This window comes from Geotrypetes seraphini, chromosome 3, assembly GCF_902459505.1.
Source record: "Geotrypetes seraphini chromosome 3, aGeoSer1.1, whole genome shotgun sequence".
Classification (NCBI taxonomy): domain Eukaryota; kingdom Metazoa; phylum Chordata; class Amphibia; order Gymnophiona; family Dermophiidae; genus Geotrypetes; species Geotrypetes seraphini.
Window position 1 is genome coordinate 101537574 of NC_047086.1, and position 23269 is coordinate 101560842.

The following is a 23269-nucleotide window of genomic DNA, read 5'->3' on the forward strand; positions in this document are numbered from 1 at the left end:
TAAGAATAGCCTTACTGGGTTAGATCAATGGTCTGTCAAGTCCAGTAGTCCATCCCTGGAACCCTCAGAGCATCAGCTCTGTGTGTTGGAGAGGGTGGAGGAGGATGCAGGAGGCCATAGTCCTATGGCCCAGACTTCAAAGGCCCCTCCTGAGGCTGGTACAGCTGCTCCTTAGGGAGAAGAAGGTTGGGTGGGAGAAGGGGCAGTCACAGGGAGGGTAGAGGTATGGGGGAAGAGGGTTGGATGGAGTAGGGGCAGTCATAGGGAAGGTAGACCTCCTCCTCCTCAGTAATGTGGAGTTCTTCCTCCTCTTCTTCTTCTTGCCCCTCTACCTCTATTTCCTGCTCTTCAGGACAAGCCACTGCACCTGGGCCAGGGGGTGCTAGTTCTGCAGCAGCTGCACAGGAGATAAACATAGTTATAGTCAGGTATCACTATATCCCATGTTCATGGGAGATAACAGAAACCAAAATATTCTACAATATTGTGGAGAGAGTCTATGGATTGGACTCATTACTGACCTTCATGGGTACGCAGCTCATCAGGCACCCCCTGAATGAAATGAGGGTGGTGCTGACACAGGAGCCGGCCCAGTTTCTGCAGGTCTTCCACCTGTATGGAGAAGAGACAGGGGAAAAGAGAGGGAAGGGCAGGTTGAGTACCAGGTACATAACATATTTCATACAACAGTATGACATGACATCCCTACTCATGCCACCATGTGTAGGAGTCCTATGTTTTACAACCTGGAATCCTGGAGTACCCTATGCCAGGTTTTTCAAGGCCTACATTGTCAGCACTTATCTATGCCTTGAATTATGCATAAACAGGCACTTTACAGCACCTAACACTACGTCAGGTGTTTCCCACACCCTTAGAGGCACTGTAAATCACCCAGTGGCATAGTAAGAGGGGATGGTCCACCCTGGTTGCCATCTTGGTAGGGGCACACCACCCATCCTTCTCTCCACCCCCCTGCTCCTTCCCTGCCATGCACACCACTTCCTTTTTCCTTTACCTATATAATGTTCCTGGCATGAGCAGCAACCCCCAAACCTGCTGTTGCACCTGCATTGGCTCTTCTTCTAACATCACTTCCTGGACCTGGACCTAGGAAGTGACATCAGAGGGAGAGCCCATGCAGGTACAACAGCAGGTTGGAGGTTGCTGCTCAAGCCAGGAACATTACAGAGGTAAAAGGGGGGGGAGAGACGGGAAGTAATATGCGCATAGCAGTGGGTGGTGGGGAAGGAGCATGTAGGAGTGGGACCCCTACATGGCCCAGGCATCTCTCACCCTCATTACACCTCTGAAATCACCTACATAGGTGCAATTCCAATATATTTTATTTCAGCACTGATAGTCACTTTTGACACAAGTGTTTTCACCATTTCTATTGGTGTTTTTCTTAGGGCACCTACATTTTGGCACTGTTTACAGAATTTCCCCTTAAATCTATCAACCTATCCTACAAACCTGACAGGCATGGGGGTACTCCAGGACTGATTTGGAAAACAGTGGTTATAGTATGTTACCATTCCCCCTGCTGCATACTCCCTTACAAGTCAGAATCAGCCTTAACCTAGGTAACTCCTCCTTAGTGGGAAGTGACACAGGCAAGAGGAATCAGGGAAGCAGCTACCAGAAGTATATAAGGGAGAGCTAGACCTAGGTTTAGGAGGCCCAGGAGAGTAGAAGGAAGATGTTGGGCCAGCATACTCCTTGATTTCAGGACCCAGAAGTCCTCTTGGCTGAAGTAAGATAATTCTGTGTACTACTACTACTACTAATAATAATAATTTTTTCCCCATGAAATTTTATTGAGTTTTCAAAAAGATGCATGAAAACATAGAATGATAACAGAACATCAATGAACTTCACAGTACATCTTTATTCTTGTATACCGCCCAACCATAAGTTCCAGGAAGTTCACAGCAATCAGCGAAACATACATATAGCAGAGATACAACAATAATCAAGTTACAAACTTATCAAAGAGATAAGATTTTAATAACTTCCTAAAAACATAATATGATTGTGCTTGTGGGATCAGAATACTTAACCAGGAATTCATTTTTCCTAACTGAAATGCAAAGGTCTTGTCCAAAAATCTCTTATAACGACAAGATTTTAAAGAAGGATACATGAACAAACAATTATTTTGAGTACTTTTATTCGACTTGTATAACTTAAATTGGGAGGATAGGTATCCTGGAGCAAAACCAAACAAAGCTTTAAAGCAAATGCAACCAAATTTAAACAAAATTCATGCTTCAAATAGCAACCAATGAAGTTGTTGATAAAAAGGACTCACATGGTCACATTTTTTTAAAAATCTGAAAATCTAATCTGAAAATCTAACGCACTGCCATATTTTGCATGATAGTATGTTACATTTGACCCTGGTTCTGCGGTCTGGCAAGGACAAGGCCTCACTATCTGTTTGGTATAGGACTTTTACTAGTAGTCTGAGTTTGGGGTATAGCTGTAAGAGCTACCACCTCAACTTACAACTTCAGTGTCAGTAGATGCCACTGGCCACAATTCTACATGGTACGTAAATGCCTTACTTTTCTTGTGCTTAGGGTTCTTGGTAGCCACAATTCTGTATGGAGCACCTATGTGTGAGTGGCAAGTGCCACACTGAGGTTGTGGGATCAAATGTCAGTACTACTCCTTGAAAAACTAAGAATTCATTGGAAATACAACCCAGATGTATCTATCAGTCCTTCTTACCTTCCATTGCTTTCAATGGAAGCACCCAAGGATTAAATCTAGAACAGTATTTGCCAGGATTTCAGTATCCCCACCCTGTCCCTGCAAGGTCTGTTTTAACTGCACAAGCCTGGCAAGAATGGAGAGATTCTGCAGGGAGAGGGGAAACTTTATCACCCAGGGGGGCTAGGGGGGACAGATGTCATAGGGTTACCATATGGCATCCAGGTTTTTCTTCCCTTGCTTTCAATTGATATAAAACCCAGATGTCTCAATCCACCCTCCCTTTTCTGGAGCCATATGGTAACCCTAGTTATATTACTAACATTAAACATACTTACAGATCTTGAGTAGGAGGCTTCCTCATTAAACCTCCTGGTCAGCCTCTCCCAGGCCCTTCTGTAACATAAAAGTACATAAAAATTACATCACAATTAATGTCTATACTGCTATAATATGCATTACTCATCCATACAGTTACAATAGAAAACATTTCTTCACCTGGGCTACTAAAATGGTTTGTGGTCGGCGTATAGGGACAGACTTAAAGATCTCAATCTGTATACTTTGGAGGAAAGGCAGAAGAGGGGAGAGATGATAGAAACATTTAAATACCTATGTAATGTAAATGCACATAAGTCAAGTCTCTTTCATTTGAAAGGAAACTCTGGAATGAGAGGGCAAAGAAAGAAGTTAAGAGATGATAGGCTACGGAGTAATCTGAGGAAATACCTCCCAGAAGAGATGGTGGAGCCAGAGACTGTGTCTGAATTCAAGAGGGCCTGGGATAGTCACGTGGGATCTCTCGGAGAAAGAGATAATGGTTACTGCGGATGGGCAGACTGGATGGGCCATGTGGCCTTTATCTGCCATTATGTTTCTATATAATTGGAAGTAGTTTAATACCTTACCTGTATCGGAGATAACTCAAGTTTCAAGTTTATTAAGTTTCACATTTATTAGGATTTTATATACCACCTAACAAGGTTATCTAAGCGGTTCTTACAATCAGGTACTCAAGCATTTTCCCTATCTGTCCCGGTGAGCTCACAATCTATCTAATATCTGGGGCTATGGAGGACTGAATGACTTGCCCAGAGTTACAAGGAGCACCGTGGGGTTTGAACCCACAACTCCAGGATACTGAGGCTGTAGCTCCAACCAATGTCCCACACACCCCTGAGACCACAAAATAGTGGTGCTCTTTATGACTAAAGAGACTTACCAGGAGTTTAGAGTCCTCATATCTAAAGTTGGGCAGCCTTTTTCCCAACATGCTGGCAATTGTGTCTCCACGCTGTTGATGTCATGAGATTATGCACATTGCCGTCACTAGGCGCTCTTTGGAGCACCTATACTGTATAGGCAATTTACCATAGCATGCCCATAATCAGAGCACCTATAAAATAGCTGCCTAGGCATGCCTATCTAACATAGCCGCTTTACACTTGAAGCACTATTTGATAAAGAGTGGCTAATTTTTAGTGAATCGCACTAAACGGTGCATCTAGCTTTTGGGTGCTTCTTATAGAATTCCTCCCTGAAAGCTTACAAATCAAAATAAAAACACAATAAAAAATAATTACTCAAAATGTATCTAAAGCAACTCTAATCTCTCTCCCCTCCCCCCCCCCCGACACTACTGAAAATGCAAGCATCACAGTTTTCAAAAACAGAATCCATATATCAAAAATTCAAATCATCCTTTAAAAGCCTCAGTATGGTAAATAACCATGCCTTGATGTCCAGACAATTTTTTTCACAGTACAGGAATTAAGGCAAGAATCCCATAGTCTTGAGGTAAAAATAAATCAAATGCCTAATCTCTGATACTTTGCAGTTTCAATACAATCTGTTGTGAAGATCATGAATTCCTTGATCCGCAAGATCTCATCAACCATTATGGAACAGCATTTACAGACCAACCATGAAGTCTTAAAACAGATTTTAGTATAATTCAAGCAAGATCAGTGTCATATTATCTGATACCCTACTTCTGGTAGAGTTTACAAAATATTTGGATTAGTTCTTAAAAGAAAAGCGCATAAGCCGTTTTTAAGATGGACTTGGGAAATCCATTTCTTATTTCAAGGATAAGAAGCAAAAAATTAGTTTTATCCTTTTCAGATTTTGCCAGGTACATGTGACTCGGACCCTCTTTTATTAAGGTGATAAAACAACACACGCACTAAACACTAATGCATCCATAGGATAACATACATGCGTTAGCGTTTAGCGTGTGGTTAGCATGCGTTAATATTTAGCATGCGCTAAAAACCATAGTGCACCTTAGTAAAAGAGGGGATTGGATTGGCCAATGTTGGAAACAGGATACTAGGCTTGATGGACCTTCAGCTTGTCCCAGTATTGCAATGCTTATGTTCTTATAAGCAGTTGGGTGACAGTGTTCAGGATAAACTATTAATAACATATTTCAGTAGACCATAGTAAAACTATGAAAGTAAAGTAGATTAGTTGTAATAAGGCATGAACCACTGTAAATAAGTCCTTTTGCCATTTAAAACTTTTATTGTTGTGGAATTAATGCAAACTGGCAAAACAAAATCAGATTACTACTGTACATTAATCTAGGTCTACATAAGGAAACCAGAGTCTACCCACAACCACAAACTCCAACCGGAGGAAATCAGTTTCTGCTTCTCTACCCTAATACTGCAAAAACAGAGGGAACAGAACACTTTAGGAGGTTAAGAACTTTTGTGCATGAAAGAGGAGTGGGACTTTGGTGTGATAGTAGGTAGCCAAATAGGTTGGAAAGGCAATGGTGAAAGCTAGAAAGATGCTAGGCTGCATTGGGAGAGGTATGGCCAGTAGGAAAAAGGAGATATTTATGTCTCTTTATAAGACTGGTGAGACCTCATTTAGAATATTGTGTACAATTCTGGAGACTTCTCCTTCAAAAAGATATAAACAGGATGGAGCTGGTCCAGAGGAAGGCTACTAAAATAGTTGGTGATCTTCACCATAAGGTGTATGGGAATATACTTAAATATTTAAATATGTATATTTTGGAGGAGAGGTGGGAGAGAAGAGATTTGACAGAGATGTTTAAATATCTATGTGACATAAATGCAAATGAGGCAAATCTCATTTGAAAGGACTGAGAGGGCATAGGATGAAGCTAAGAGGTGATAGGGTCAGGAGTAATCTAAGGAAATACTTTTTTATAGAAAGGGTGGTAGATACATGGAATAGTCTCTTGAAATTGGTGGTGGAGACAAAGACTGTGTCTGAATTCAAGAAAGTGTGGGACAGCCATGTGGGATCTCTTAGGGAGAGGAGGAGATAGTAGATGCTGCAGATGGGCAGACTGGATGGGCCATTTGAACTTTGCTGCCATCATGTTTCCCTGTTTCTAAGGATTTACATCAACAACAATCACATAGATCATCAAATAATCCACATCACTTTATACTATTTGAGCCTGTGGGCATCCAGTCTATTTGAGCCTGTGGGCATCCAGACTATTTGAGCCTGTGGGCATCCACATCACTTCAGACTTGAACCTGTGGGCATCCAGTCAAATGACCCCAAACATGAAACTGGAGTAGAGAGAACTGCTCTCTGTTATGATCCTTCATGGACTATGAAATGAATACCATCCATGAAAATGTGACAAAAATGTCACTTCAAGTTTCAAGTTTTATTTATATTTGATTAATCGCTTAATTAAAAATATATCTAAGCGAGGTACAGTGTATGAATAGACATAATACTAAAATAGTAGGTAACATGAAATATTATAAAATTAACAAATTTGTACTAAAATTTACTAACATAGTAAATAACACTTGAAAATTTTATCCCAAAAGTACATGAAAAAGCAGAGATGACAATATAGATACAGCCAATCAAGGTTTCAATCAGTTCTGGGGAACACCATAAATTTTCACCTCTGAGTCAAATGCATGCAACCCCATCTATGAATTGAATTTTGATAGAGTATAATTTGTGTGTATTAAGCAGATGCATTTTGATCTGTGTGGTTTCCTGTCAATTCTTGATGATATAACAAATAAAGTGAATTAAATTATTTAAAGTATATACTATAATATTAAAAATAATTATGGAGTGCTCAGTGTAATATCTTATTCAAAACAACAGGTTAATAGAATGAAGATGTATTAACATTGCATCAATTCTTGATGATGTCATGTTTGTGAGACTGATGGCAAATGTATTCCTCTTCTGCATGGTAACTGAGTCTTTGAAGAAATGGGAGGAATTTTCTGAGGGGGAAATTTCACTAGGTGCTTCCTTGCTCAAGGAGTTTCATTGTGTGATGCCTGCCAGAGTGAACAGATCACAGATGACAGGAATTTTGAGAATTAGATCTGTGATCTTTGTCAGTGTGAATATTACAGATAACCGTGGTATGAGAAGGTTTTGAGGTAGTTGTGGGAGGCTGTCAAGGAGAATAGAGCTTAGTCTTGAGGGAAAACAGTGAGAGATTTGACAGAGTCAAATTCACTAAGATTTTGTAGTAGTTCCTCAGGGAAAGGGAAGGGAATCCACTCTTTCCTTTTTCCTTGGGAAGAGGCATCAGGGTGCAAGCAATACATAAGGGGGAGATAACAAAACTGGCCCTGGAGGGAGCATTTGTCAGGTGAGCCCATCCCTCTCAAATCTAGGGAACACTCCGGAGGAGATGTTTCATGCATACTGTGGTTCATCATGTTGAATTCAGTAGACAAGTCCAAGAGAACCAACAATTAGTCCTTGCTTTTGTCTGCTGCCAACTAAACTTCACTTGGCAGGTTACATGCAGGGTACCTGGAGGATCCTCACTTTCTCCAATCTTATTCAGTGCTTTTATGTGTATTTTAAAGGGTTTGTTTAACTTTCCTGAAATTCTTCTTTACACATATGCTAATGATATACTGTATTCCCCCGGTTGTTCGCAGTCGGCGGTTCACGGTCCCGGTCATTCGCAGTATTTTCCAACCGCGAACCGCCGACAAGGAGAGGGCAGCGGGAGAAGCAGGAGAGAGCAGCCGGAGCGTCATGAGTGCAGGAAATCACTCGCGGTATGCTCCGACCGCCACTTCCTGCACTAAGTCAGGCCTTATCCAATCAGGAGCTGCTTTGACACGCAGCTCCTGATTGGATAAAGCCCGACTTAGTGCAGGAAGAGGCGGTCAGAGCATACCGTGAGTGATTTCCTGCACTCGCGGCGCTCTGGCTGCTCTCCTGCTGCCCTCTCCCACTGCCTTCTTCAGTTTCCCCCATGAAAAACCGTATTTGTGGTTTTTCAAGATCGCGGGGGTTCCTGGAATGGAACCCCCGCGAATATCGGGGGAGTACTGTAATACCGTTTATTCATTCTTCTTCGCTGCCTGATATCAATTTGAAATACCTCATACTATGTACTCTACTTGTTTTTATGATTCTTTTACTCTTCTATATCCTTCAGTGAGATTATTAAAAGATAAAGAATATTATAATGTAACATTATTTTGGATTGTGGTTTGACATTTGAGAATCAAATAAATGGATTACGGGCAATACATTCTGTTTTATCTTTAGAGAGTTTTCAAACGGTGTTAAGAGCTATCATACTGCCTCAGTTGGACTACTGTAATCCTTTATATTGTGGTATTATGCTGAATTTAAAAGAAATAGGCTTCAAAATATGGCTTTGTGTTTGATTTATAGAGGAAAACAATATGACCAGGTTACTCCTTTTCTGGACCTGTTACATTGGTTGAAGATTGAGAAGAGAATGAATTTTACATTGGTTATACTTATTTATAAATTGTTGCAGGGAATGGGACCAGAAGACTGAATGAAGTATATAACTTTCCCAGTAAATAGAGTTACCTCCCTATATAAACAGTCATCGAGGCTTGCCTATTCTATAAGTTCGTATGGTCATTTGAAATCTTTGATGAATAAATCTTTTCAGTTTACAGGAACAAAGTTTTGGAATGACCTGCCAAATGCACTAAGAAAAGTTTTTTCTATCTTTAGAAAATTGTTAAAAACTTTTATAAAATTTTTAATGATTGTTAAATGAATAATTTTGTTTAGACACAATATTTTTGGAATTGTTGTTATCTGCCTAGAATCTATTGTGAGAATAGTGCAGAATAAAATAAATAAGAATAGAATAAATGATGGAATGCCCTTCCTTTATTCATTAAATGTGAACAATGATATCTGAGATTCTGGAAACTTTTGTAAACTTTCTTGATTTTAGTAAATTTAGGGCTCCTTTTACTAAGGGGTGTGCGCTAAATGCTAACTCATCCATTATAGTCTATGGACACGTTCGCATTTTGCGCGCACTAAATCGGCTAGTAAAAAAGGGGATTGGCTTTTAATATGGTTTTGTAAGGGTGGAGAGGAGGAGGGGTGCCAGTGCCCCCCCCCAACGTGGTATCAGGGGAAAACTCCCCCTCCCCCCCTTATTATGCCACTGCTTCTTGAAAAAGCTGAATGGATAAAACCACTGATCAGGCTGAAGATGGAAAATCAAAAGGCTGCAAGTCTTTGAAGCCATGAATTGGGAAGGGGTGTTTAAAGTGCGTTCATGAAGTCTGAAGATTTGAATTTGCTATTGTCATTACATCAGATAAGTGTTCGTTTTTGTTTTTTTGTTTTTGCTTTATTGAGGATTATACCTTGTAAGATTTTTTCACATGTACCTACAATTCAACTTTAAGGGCTCCTTTAACAAAGCCACGGTAGAAGTTTCTACCACGAGCCAGTAAGATTACTACTACTACTACTATATAACACTTCTATAGCGCTGAAGGGTGTAAGAAGCACTGTACATTTTGACATTACATAGATAGTCCCTGCTCATAAGATCTTACAACCTAACTTGGACAGACATACATGACAGAGGTTTGGGGATGCAGAACCCAAGGTGAGAGGAGTTAGGAGTCGAAAGCACTCTCAAAGAGGTGGGCTTTTAATTGGCCCTTGAACACTGGCCCTTGAACACTGCCAGAGATGGAGCCTGCATTAAGGAATCTTCTGTGTGTATACAGATTCCAGGGATTAGGTCTCTGTCCTTGTTACATTAAGCCATTCCCTTGATTCATCATAAAAAGGTAATACAAAATGTGTGTTTCCAAAGGGATTTTATTCTATACAATGTATGAAGAAAGAAAAGATCATTCTGTACTACAAATGCACAGACAAAGAAAATGTGGCAGAAGGATATAGAAATAGTTCCAGCTGTAGTTTGGGGCCACTGGTTTGAATTAAAAGAACTCCAAATGCACATGGATTCCTGCCTATACATATTAAACCCTATGAACTCCAGATAGAGGCTCTCCTTGGCACAACACATATATTAAGATAAGCACTAACAGTACATTTGAGTGATTGAGATCATATACAACACATCCTAGCTTGTAACTGAGGTTCAATCCTGTTATGATAAGCACAGAACTTCCCCCATTACAAAGGAGAGTCCCAGTGGAAAAGATCTCTAAAGAGCGTAGTGCTAGAGATGTGGGAGAAAATAAACCACATAGTACTGCTGTCAATTGATTCTGAACATGTTTTGTACTGTGTTGAATGTTCTGGTTCTCTATAAATATTAGATATCCATGCAGACTGTCACATGCTTTAGCCTTCTGCAGTAATTCAGTAAACTTTCATTTTTGGAACCACCCCAACCTGTTGTCACTATTTGGCTTGTCTGCCAAGATTCTGAAGGGATTAAAGCCTTAGAGACTTGAGAGATTGCTTTCCCTCCTCCCTATTTCCTCGTCAGAAGGAACTGGTAGTCCATTAGAGCACAAGATGAAGCTCTGAAGCTTCCAGAACTGTTCATGGGTCTCTGGAAGATAGAGATGCACATTCTTTAGTGCCTTTAAAAAGTGTTCATAAAAGCAACTGAATGTATGTTAATTTATGAATTAATGTGCATACAGTCAATATCCATGAATTAAAAAAGTTGCAATGCAGGCAAATTGAAATTAAAAGAAATAAAACTAACCAAAATCAGAAGAAATGCTAATATTTTTTTTTCTTAAATAAATAAACTTCTTCTGCATCCTTAATGGAAGAGTTGGGTGCAGAGTTAAATTTTAAATATTTAGAACGCATGAGATCCTTAGAGTAGGAAAAGATTATGGGCTCCTTTTACTAAACTGCGTTAGTGTTTTAGCACACGCAGCATTATAACACGCGCTAAACTTGCGCTACGCGGCTAGAACTAATGCCAGCTCAATGCTGGCGTTAGCATCTAGCATGCACGGCAATTTAGCGCGCGCTATTCTGCTTTTACTAAGTTACGTTAGGGCATTAACACGCGGAATAGCGCATGCTAAATTGCCATGCACGCTAGATGCTAACGCCAGCATTGAGCTGGCATTAGTTCTAGCCGCGTAGCGCAAGTTTAGCGCGTGTGCTAAAACGCTAATGCAGCTTATTAAAAGGAGCCCATAATCTTTTCCTACTCTAAGGATAAGATAAGGGGGATAATTCCTAAGGTCCAAAACTTAAAGGGAGTGAATGGTATGGCAATCACAAAGAGACAGTCTTGTGGATAGAAAGCCAGACTAAAAAATATTAGGGAAAGAGGTAAGTACATGTACTGCTATATTGGATCAGATCTAAGGTCCAGCAAGCTCAGTGTCCTGTTTCAAACAGTGGCCAGTCCAGGTCAAAAGTACTTGATGGAATTGCCAGAAGTGGCAAAATTTATACTTCAAACCTTAGAGATAAGCAGTGGCTTTCCCCGAGTGTACGTTTAATAGCAGTTTATAGATTTTTTTTCTACAGGAACTTATCCAAATCTTTTTTTTTAATCCAGGTACACTAACTGCTTGTGTCATCAGGGAATGCTAGGGAGATAAAATTTCTTGATGAAATCAAGGACCGCTTTATGGAACAGCTGGTTCAGGAACTGATAAGAGGTGAAGCAATTCTAGATCTAGTTCTTAGTGGAGCACATGAATTAGTGAGGGAGGTAATGGTGCTGGGGGGCCACTTGGTAACAGTGATCATAACGCAGATTTGATATACCGTATTTTCTCGCATATAACGCGCGCGTTATACGTGGTTTTTACAAACCGCGCATACCCTTGCGCGTTATACGCGTGAGCGCGTTGTACAAAAATTTTTTTACATAGTTTCCCCCCCCCCCAACGCCCGATTCATCACCCGGAAGAAGCGCTCGCACTCCCACAGCCTCCCCCCCTCCCCCATGGAGAAGCTGTCTACCTTGTTTCCAGATGCCAGCCCAGCTGCTTCCTCTGCCGGTGGTCCTGCCCCTTCTCAGAGCCCTGTGCTGAGCTGCTTCCTCTTCAGATGGTCCCGCCCTTTCTCTGATGTCAGAGAAAGGGTGGGACCGCCGGAAGAAAAAGCAGCGCAGCAGGGCTCAGAGAAGGGGCGGGACCGCAGGCAGAGAAAACAGCTGGGCTCGCTGGCATCTGGAAACAAGGTAGACTGCTTCTCCATGGGGGAGGGGGGAGGCTGTGGGGGTGAGAGCGGTTCTTCGGGTAGGGGTGCGAGCGGTCCTTCGGGGTGGGAGTGCGAGCGCTCCTTCGGGGTGGGGGTGCAAGCGGTCCTTCAGGGTGGGGGTGCGGGTGCGTGCGAGCGGTCCTTCGGGGTGGGGGTGCGAGCGGTCCTGCGGGGAGGTGAATCAGACGTCAGAGGGGGCATCAGGCTTTCAGGGTAGGGACAGGACTTCAAGGAGGAAAGGAGAGTCGGGGCGGGCGAAAACAGAGTCGGGGTCTCCAGAGGAGAGTCGGGGCGGGCGAAAGGAGAGTCGGGCAGCATGCGCGGAATACGGGTGTGCGCGGTATATAAAAATTTATGTACATAAATATGTGTTTTTTGCGCGCTATACCCGTGTGCGCGTTTTACACGGGTGCGCGTTATCTATGTGAAAATACGGTAATCCCTAGAATAAGTTTATACAGGAAATCCAATACAACACACTTAACTTTAAAAAAAAAGGAGACTATGATAACATGAGGAGAATGATAAAATAGAAACTTAAAGGTGCAGCTGCAAAGGTCAAAAATATATATCAGGCATGGATGTTATTTAAAAATTCCATCCTGGAAGCCCAGAATAGATATAGTCCATGTATTTAAAAAGGAGGAAAGAAGACCAAACGGTAGCCAGTGTGGTTAACGAATGAGGTGAAGGAAGCCATTAGAGATAAAAGAGATAAAAGTGGAAGAAGGATCTGACTGAAAATAATTCTTTACAAAGTGGCCAGCATCCCCTTTTCCCTCTCTGTTCTCCTCCTCCTCCACAGTGGCCAATATCTTATGTTCCCCTCAAGTCAGCCAGCTTCTCATTTTTCCTCCCTTTCCTACACCTTTCAACCTTGTGTCTTACATATTTTTCCCTCTTCCTTCTCTTCTATGGAGTCTGCTGCTGCTCCCCCTCTCTTCTATGCTAGCCCCATGGCTAAAAAAAATAAGTGTTATGCGAACCCTTTAAATGCAGGCCTGAGCTCAGTCAAACTCAAATCTGGAAAATTTTGAAAAGTAGATTATTGTCTACTGTTGCACTGTGTGTTCATTAAGTAAAAGTCATTTACGCTTTTGCTACAATTAAATATTTCTTTTGCTAAGATAACCATTTCTTTTTTGGTGTCCTCTTTTTTTGTCTCTGCAAGTATGGTAACTAGGGTTACCAGATTTAGCATTTTGAAAATCCAGTCCCCCCCTAGACCTGCCCCCCAGGCCTGTCCAGCTCCTACCATCCCTGCCCTGTCATACCCCAACCCCATCCCCACTACATGCTCTCGTTGAGCAGGAGGGCATCCACGCATGCACGGATGCAACGTCATGACGTGCCCTCCTGCACGATGGCAATTTGATAGAAGTTTTTCAAAACCCAGACAAAGTGCCGGGTTTTGAAAAGCCGTCCGGGGAAATATGGACATGTGGTAACCCTAATGGTAACCCTACTAAAGCATCCAGTTGCTAGGAGGGCCAGCTCTGGCCTGAAAACAAGCTTGATGGAGAAATTAGCAGCAGGAAGGAGAAGTAATAGCAATGGTTGTACCTAGGTGAAACTGACTTAGATCCCACCTATATTACAAGGATTTCGTTTAAGGGATCCAAGAGAAAAGGAGAACATTAATCATGAAGTGAGGTTACCATTTCTAATGGAGCATATCTAATTAAAAAAAAAAAAAAGAATACTATTTCTGGATGTTTTAAAGTGGCCCGACATAAATTATAAACCGTACTGAGAGTAACCGCAGAGGCAATGGAAAAGGCAAGTAGATGGCCTAATAAATTGGTAAGCCAAGGCTTACCTTTGCTAAACCATGTCTCTCCACATGCTCAGTAATTTTGTTTTTCAGGATAGCTTCTGCTGTTTTGCTTGGCACTGATATCAGGCACACCGGCACTGTTCCCTCTAAGCTGAGTGGGAGTCTTCCAGCTGCATTGCTGCTAGTGTGGGGGAGGTTCTTCAATACTGTGTTTTCAATTACTGGGGACAGGCAGGTTCCCTGGAGTCCTGCAGAGCTTGCCTATTCTTTTATAAAAAAAAATAAATAAATAAAAGCTTTATTAATTTTCAAATATTAACAGTGCAACACACAGGTATAAGAACATTTAACAAGTCAAGAAAAGCACATTCAGATTACAGATATTCAAAATCAATCATTTTATCCCACCCATCGATTAATCAATAACACAAATGTATATACTCTTTCAATAACCTACACTTATTTAAAATAAGCTTGCCTATTCTTCACTATTGAAAATTTGATAGTGAAACAGCACCTCCCTCTGGCAGGACTATAGGTGGTAGACTCCTGCTCAGCTTAAAGGGAACAATGCTCACTGATCTATAGCTTCCGAGATCACCCTGAAACTGTTTAAAAATTGGTGTTAGGTTAGCCACTACCTAGTTCTTAGATACTGCGGCTATTTTAAATGATAGTTTGCAGGTTACAAGTAACACATAAAAAATTTCTTGTTTTAGCTCTTTCACTACTCTGGGTAAATACCATCCATTCCTGATGAGTTGTTATTCTTTCGTTTGTCAGTGTGATCTATTACAACTTCAAGATTTACAGCAACTGCATTAGTTGTTCCATTTCAATACCATCAAAGGATTTCAGCATTAGATATAATACCAACATCCTTCTCAATAAAGGTGGAGGCAAAAAAAAATTATTTAGCTTTTCTGCTATTGCCTTGTCCTCCCAGACCTGTGTTTATCCAAAGGTAAAACCCTCTCCCTCACAGATTTTTTTTAGTTCAAATATACTTGAAAAAAATGTTTAGAATCAGTTTTACAAGTACAGAAAGCTGCTTTTCAAAGTCTCTCTTGGTTCCATACAGCAGAAACATTACCTTTCTAACATGTCCAGATAAGACATTTAAAGGTCAATTCTATGATCTAGGCACCTGTATTTATATGCCTCTTGCATGCATAAATGTATGGAGTACTGACACCTATACACATTAAGTGCACGCTTACTAGGAAAGTGTCAGCAGCGCATTTAAGCACTATCTTGTAACCGCGCATCTAACTTACATTGGAGGAAATTCTATAAATTGCGCAGAGACCTGGGCATTGAAAAAAATCAGCATTAAGACACTGATATTGGTGGCCATCTAAAAAGCAACTGACAATCACGTGTCATTCACGCATCGGTGCCCTATATAGAATCAGGCCTCCGTGAAAGCTTTACGGCACCTCTCTGTCATGAATCATGCCTACGTAGGCGCTTTAGACCACCTAATGCCACTTTGGCATTAGGTGGTCAATTTCCAAATACAATTTAAACTCCTCTTTCTGACTTACAAGTGCATTCGCTCTTAAGCCCCCGATATCTCTCCTTGCTTATCTCCCCCTATGCTCCCCCATTGATCTCCGCTCATCGGGCAAGCCCCTCTTATCTGTACCCTTCTCTTCCACTGCCAACTCCAGACTCCGTCCCTTCTTTCTTGCGATGCCGTATGCCTGGAACAGGCTTACTGAATCAATACGCTGTGCTCTGTCCCTCGCAGTGTTCAAATCCAAGCTAAAGGCCCACTTATTTGAAACTACTGTCAACTCTTAACTCCCACTTAGAGAATGACACGGTGATAAAATTTATCACCGTTCCCGTCCCCGTGGATAACCGCGGGAAATAATCCCATGTCATTTTTTAGTGTTTATTTCAACCTCGGTCCTTCTACACCAGCATTCTTCAAACTAAGCTTGCGGGTGAGTGGTTGTGCCTAATTATACTCTGATTCTTCCCTCTCTCCTTAAAGAATGACATGAAGATGGTTTCCCACAGTTATCCGCAGGGACGGATAACCGTGGGGACGGATAACCGTGTCATTCTCTACTCCCACTCACTGCTGTCAGATACCTACACCCACTATAATCTCCCCAACCCTGAAATGTCCTGTCTAAATTAGATTGTAAGCTCTTCTGAGCAGGGACTGTCTATTGTGTGTTAGAATATACAGCGCAGTGTATGCCTTTTAGTGCTATAGAAATAATAAATAGTAGTAGAAGCCACATCCATAATGCCAATATAGGTGCGGTTCTGGCACGTATTATTTAGGCACTAGTAGGCACTTTAATGGTGCCAGTTTTTGCTATTTTAAATGTTACTTAAACATTCTCCTCCCCCCTTTTTACAAAACCGCAAGAGTGCTCCCCCCTTTTTACAAAACCAGGCCAGCGTACTGAATGCTCTGTGCTGCACCTGAGTGCATAGAGTTCGTATGAGCATCGGGAGCAGCCAGAGCATTCAGCACACCAGCCTGTGCTAAAAACCGCTATCACGGTTTTGTAAAAAGGGGGGTAATTTAGGTGCCAGTAAAGCGCCTATCTGCACCATTTCTAGTATTTTCCTCTAAGTGTTATTCTATAAAGGGTGAATGCCTCATATAGAATATCACTTAAGCACAGATCTTAAAACTAACTTTTGGGCATTGGACCTACTCCTGCTGAAATCAGATATAAATGCTGGTGCCAAGTTTTGGTGTTTTTTGTCCGCAAAAATATTTTATTGAACTTTTTTTCCAAAATAATACAATAAACTAATAAAAGAAAACAATACAATACAAATTAAAACTATTAAGAAAAAAATGAAGAAATATTAAAGATTAGCCCCAGGATGTCACATCAGTATTAACATTCTAATAAATATAAATTCAATATTCCCAAATTTTATTACATTTTCTCAAGCCACCACTCCTTACAGCATATATTTTCTCGTATTTACAATACAAGTAGAACATATTCCACCACATATTATATTCTAATTTCAAAAAGTCTTTCCAATAATATAATATTGTTTTGATAGTTATCATTAATATATTTTTAAATAATTTTGCTTTATACATGTTTAGTTTAGACCTAACCTTCCCAATATGATTATTGAATAAGTTAAAGTTTCTGATATAGAAAGCACGGTTGAGATAGTGGACCAAACTTTACTCCAGTACTTAGCCACATATTGACACTTAAATAGCATGTGCTCCATAGTTCCAGATGCCACCTTACAAGTCCAGCAAACTTTCCCTTTTGGTTCATCTATTTTTGATAATTTCACTGAAGTCCACAAAGCTTTGGGAGATGCTTATGTTAGCTCATCTGCCCAGTTGTACTGTTTAAGAACATAAGAACATAAGAATTATCACAGCTGGGTCAGACCAGTGGTCCATCATGCCCAGCAGTTCGCTCACACGGCGGCCCTCTGGTCAAAGACTAGCACCCTAACTGAGACTAGCCTTACCAGCGCACGTTCTTGTTCAGCAGGAACTTGTCTAACTTTGTCTTGAATCCTTGGAGGGTGTTTTCCCTTATAACAGCCTCTGGAAGAGCGTTCCAGCTTTCTAGCACTCTCTGGGTGAAGAAGAACTTCCTTACATTTGTATGGAATCTATCCCCTTAGAGAGTGTCCTCTTGTTCTCCCTATCTTGGAGAGGGTGAACAACCTGTCCTTATCTACTTATTCTTGGTTACTGCTTTTTGTTGATTAATGCTTGGATGTTGTACATTTCTTCTGTGCAATGCTCCTTTAATAAACATATATTTAAAAAAAAGAAAAGAAAAAAGACTGTATTAGTCTTGCCGAATGAAGTGATGTCATAATGGATACCCATATTGTTTTCCATTGCATTTCGTCCAGACTTTTACCTATATCAAAATATTAGGGAAAGAGGTATGTGTTCTGCAATCCCTTTGGCTGTTGAAAGGTAATGCTTGTACAACAGGGAAGCTGCCCCTTTACTCTACTGACCCACCCCCAAGTCTACTATCCTAGGGATCCCACTCCTGGTTAAGCCAAGGGAACCTGTCACCAGGAGTGGGATCCCAAGGATAGTAGACTTGGGGGTGGGTCAGTAGAGTGGGCAGACCTGATGGGCTATGGCCCTTATCTGCCGTCATCTTCTATGTTTCTATGTAGGGCTCCTTTTACAAAGGTGCGCTAGGGCCTTAATGCAAGCAATAGCGCGCGTTAAATTCCCAAGCACGCGAGCCACTACCGCCTCCTTTTTAGGAGGTGGTAGATTTTCAGCTACTGTGCGCTATAGCGCGCAGTAATTTTGTGCGTGCGCTAAAAACCCTAGCGCACCTGCATAAAAGGAGCCCTTAGATAAAGAAGAACAGAGTGACACACAATCCGGTTGTATATCTCTTAACTTAATTTGTGAATGAATTGATTTAGTACAATGTAAGAGTTAAATATTGCAGCTGCAGAGGCAACCCATATTTGTCCATTAGAACAGAAAAAAATATTGTTGATGCATTAGGTGCTTGATTTTCCAAATCCCAGCCCTTCTCCAAATCTTCTAGTCAACGGTCACTCGTATTTTATACACTGAATTATTCCATATTTGAGTCCATAAAGTTTCATTCCATTTAACCGTGATATTTTTTTCCTATTCTTGAAATGCTGTCTTAGAAGCTATGATCACTGGATTGTTACTCCACATTTAATTAGTAAATGGCATTGTCCATTAAGATACAGCAAACGTGGAGGGGCATAATTTAAAAAAACAAACAAACACCTAAGGCCCTAGGCACCCAAAGTAGGTAGTAGGGAAATGTCCATTCTTAAAAAAAAGTCCAAAATGTGGTTTTTTTTCTAGAATGGTCTACCTGTACGTTCAAGAGTTTAATTGCCCAGACCGCCACTACATGTACCTTGAAGCTCTATTCTCGAAAAAAAAAAAAATTGTCCAAGTCCAAAACAGTCCCTCATGCCCAGCACTCACTCCGCGCTCCCCACCCCCCTACAATGATCATGGCAGGAGAGATGTCCAATCTCTCCTGCCAACACCCCCAAACCCCCCCATACACACACAATCTTTGCTGGCAGGTGAGATGCCCAATCTCTCCTGCCGACACTCCCAATTCCCCACCCTAGCAATTTTTGCCGGCAGGAGAGAAGCCCAATCTCTCTTGCCGACACTCCTGAACCCCCACCCCCCCCACACACAATCTTCACCAGCAGGAGAAAAGTCCAATCTCTCCTGCCGAAATCCGCCGTGAAACCCCCCCCCCCCCCCCCACACACACACAATGATCACAGCAGGAAAGATGCCCAATCTCTCCTGCTGACACCTGCAAACCACCCTGAAAGTTCATCGGCAGGAGGGATGCCCAGTCCCTCCTGCCAACACTTCCCACCTCCCGAAAGTTCGCTGGCAGTAGGGATGCCCAGTACATCCTGCCGACACCCCACCCTCTGAAAGTTCACTCCACCCCCATTCTAACCCCCCACTAGGACCCCCTCTAATCCTACCTGGCCCCCCTAATCTGTTTTAGTTGGCTGGCCAGCCGGCTCCTGCCTACATCTGGCCAGCAGGCTTGCTTTTACTGGAATGGTAGGCCTGCTCCTTCCTGGTGCATCTTGAGATGCACCGGAGAGGGGTCTAAGGGCCTGATTGGCCCAGGCGCTTAAGGCGCCTCCTATAGAAGGGGCCGTAGGCATCAAGGCCAACTGGAATCTTAGGCCCATCTCCCAGTACATTTTGGGATGCACGTGGAGTGGCCTAAGATGCCGATTGGGCCAGATTACCTAGGCATCCCTCCTGCCGGTGAACTTTCATGGTGGGAGGGGGGGGATTTTCAGGTGTCGGCAGTAGGAACTGGGCATCCCTCCTGCTGGTGAAGATTACAGGGGAGGTGTTGGAAGGAGAGATCTTGTATCTCTGCTGCCGTCAAAGATTGTGGGGGTGGGGGTTCATGGGTGTTGGCAGGAGAGATTAGGCATGTCTCCTGCCATAATCATTTGGGGGTGGGAGTCATGGCAGGTTCAGGCAGGAGGGACTGGGCATCCCTACTGCCATGATCATTACAGGGGCATGGGGACGAGTTGCCTGGGTCGCTGAGCTGATCACGGCAGCTTAGCACTTGGTCTAAATCAAAACGTATAGGTTCCATCCAGGCAACCTGTCAAACTTTTCGATTATGGCTCATATCCCACCCATCTCCCATCTTACCCACTCCTCCAAAAATTCCCCTTTTCGCTCTGAGCACATAGAGGCAGTGAAAAGGCATAAGCTGGTTTTAGATATGTCTAAAACTCTGTTTGAATATCGGTACTTGGACGACCTGTCTTTTTGATCGTCCAAGTGCCGATTTAGGCAGGTTTTTAGACGTATTTTGTTTTTGATTGTTTACCTCATAGTCTCTTCAAATTTTATCCATGCAGGCAATGGTAGTATAGGTTCTGGCAGTATCTACTTTGAGCTTTGTCAAAGTATGAAGGCCAAGTGATACTCATAAAAACTTGGAAATTTAACACCTCCACTGTCTTTATTACTCTTAAGTTTTTAAAAATTTATCCGGGGAGGTTTGTTTTTCCACCAAAATTTGCAAGCAAAGTTTCCAGCTTATGATAAAATGACCTGTCAAGTAAAATAGGCTGATAAACTTTACAATTTTAGGGCTCTTTTAACAAAGCCGCGTTAGCGGTTTAACACACGTAATAGCGCGCGCTAAACTGACAGACGCACTAGCCGCTACCGCCTCCTCTTGAGCAGGCAGCAGTTTTTCGGCTAGCGTGGGGATTAGCATGTGAATAAAAGTCGCGTGCACCAAAGCCGCTAACGTGGCTTTGTAAAAGGAGCCCTTAAACTCTTGGAAGTCCAGGATCTGGTTCCACATTCTCTCTTAAGTAAAATAGGCAATATACTAAGAGTATAATTACTGTATTTTTCGCACTATAAGACACACCTAACCATAAGACACACAGGTTTAGAGGAGGAAAACAAGAAAAAAAAACATTCTAAATCAAATTATGTACTAATATATATACAAGGCTCTGCACCCAGTCCCCTTCACCATCTGCCAGGCTCTGCACCCAACCCCACACTCCTTGCCAGGCTCTGCACCCTGTCCCCCTTCCCTACCAGGCTCTGCACCCAGCCCCCCTGCCCTACCAGGCTCTGTAGCCAGCCCCTTTCCCTGCCAGGCTCTGCACCCTGTCCCCCACTGGTGGTCTAGTCATAGGCCAGCGTATAGGGCACATGGCAGGTCTAGTGGTACAGGGCAGGTCTAACTGGTAGGCAGTCCCAGCCCCCCTGCCTCCCCCCCAGTACCAGTCCCGTGAGAACTGACAGCAGCCATTCAGGAAGTGGTATGGGGCCAGGCTGGAGTGTGAAAAGCTTGCACCTCCCTTGTGTACCGCTGGCCGCAAGATATGAGAAGGCAGCCTTCCAGCGAGGGAGGGGCAGGAGCGCAGAAAGCTCACTCCTGCCAATATGCCGCTGGACCACTAGAATTTAAAGGTACTGGGGGGGGGAATAAAAAAATAGTTTTATTTGCTCTATAAGATGCACGGACATTTCCACCCACTTTTGGGGGGAAAAAAGTGTGCCTTATGGAGTGAAAAATACGGTAATTACTGGCATAACCATCATCTTGATCATATCTAAATGCTTCCACCATGACTGTTTAAGTGGTGATCATCTGCTGCATCCTTTAATTCTGAAGTGTATAACAATTGGTAAAATTCTCGAAAACACGTCAGAATCTGTCTTCAGTAGATTTCCATGTTCGTCTTGTATGGCATGAACATACGTAGTACTACTACTACTTATTATTTCTATAGCGGCATAACTCCTCAGTAGTTCTTTTAGCTTTTAAATATTGTGCAAGTTGATGACCGCACCTATTATTTGCATAATAAACTTCAAGATGCATAAAGACATGGTACTAGCATCTCAAGCAAGGGCAAGGTTATGAGAATAAGTGTCCTGCCGTAAAACCTCTATGTTATTTGGATTTCCTTGATATTCTTTTTCCAAATCTTTAATAAGATTCTCCATGCTACTAATTTGTTTGTTCTTTTTCTTAGTCCAATAAGCTGAATAGGAAATAATGATCCCTCTAATATAAGCTTTGAAAGAGTCCCATATATAATGCCAAGAAGATTCAGAAGGCTTCTTTAAATTTTTTTAAAAATTATATTGCATCTTTAAATTTAACAATGACATCTTCATTAAGCAATAAATTAGCATTAAATCTCCAAGAGCCCTGTGTCTGTACTTTACATATACCTTGTAACCGTAATAATACCATAGCATGATCCGACACAGAAAATTCTTTAATATTTACCAAGCCAATATGCTAATGTTGAATATAATCATGTATTAAAGGATGACCTCCTTCTGGACACCCTTAAAACACCTTCTATCAAGATATGTTCTTGTACAGACCCTCAGAAATGCCACCACGTGTTCAATATCTTTTCTGCCTGCATACTTCTTCTAGACTGACCATCAACCTTGTCAGTTTCCCGTCTTCGCCTCCAGCGTATAATCTGTCGGGTTCTGGTATGTTGTGTATATCTTCTTTGGTAAATACAGACACAAAAAATGTGTTCAGTTTATCGGCAATGGCTTTGTCCTCCTTTAGCACTCCCTTTATTCCATTATCATCCAACAGTTCCACCGCTTCCTTTTGCGGGTCGTTTCCCCTTAATATATCGAAAGAATGGCTTGAAGTTTTTCTCCTCCTTGGCTATTTTTTCCTCATAGTCTCTTTTGGCCCCTTTTACCACTTTATGGCATCTGCTTTGATGCTGTTTGCGCTTTTTTCCAGTTTTCGTCCGTTTTTGACCCTTTCCATTCCTTAAACGAAGTTGTCTCTGATCACTTCCTTCACCTCTACAGTGAGCCAAGGCAGTTCTTTGTTCTTTTTCCTCTTGGATCCCTTGTTGATACGCATTATATATAGATTTTGTGCCTCGGTGACTGTGTCCTTAAAAAGGGACCATGCCTGCTCTAGCGTTTTTACAGTGCTTATCCTCTTCTTCATCTTTTTCCCCACCATGTCTCATCCCTTCGTAATTTCCTTTTCGCTTTTTGATTATGAGTCCCTATAGCTGTGCACTTTTCAGCTTCCACTCTTAAAACAAAACTTTTTTAAAAAAACCTATCAGAACCAAATACATATTTTGTTTCTAAAATAATGAAATGGTCATCTAGCATTAGAGTTTATAGCTAGAGGGGTGATAGCATGCAGTGCAAGCTTTCATTTATTTGACAGTGGCTGAAGCATGTTCAGATTGGCCCTGAAAAATAATGGAAATGTTCAACTAGGCCAGTGCTATGGCTCTTATTACTTTTCAGTG

The 23269-nt window shown here is 41.9% G+C and overlaps 1 long non-coding RNA gene across 1 annotated transcript; it reads right to left on the reverse strand.

Moving 5' to 3' along the window:
- Nucleotides 1-233: 233 nt before the first annotated feature.
- On the reverse strand, nucleotides 234-14170 carry LOC117356965. The gene is made up of 4 exons (XR_004538748.1): nucleotides 13979-14170; nucleotides 3057-3114; nucleotides 522-612; nucleotides 234-397 (listed from the first exon to the last, which is right to left on the reverse strand). It is a non-coding gene; the product is annotated as an uncharacterized LOC117356965 (long non-coding RNA).
- Nucleotides 14171-23269: the final 9099 nt, after the last annotated feature.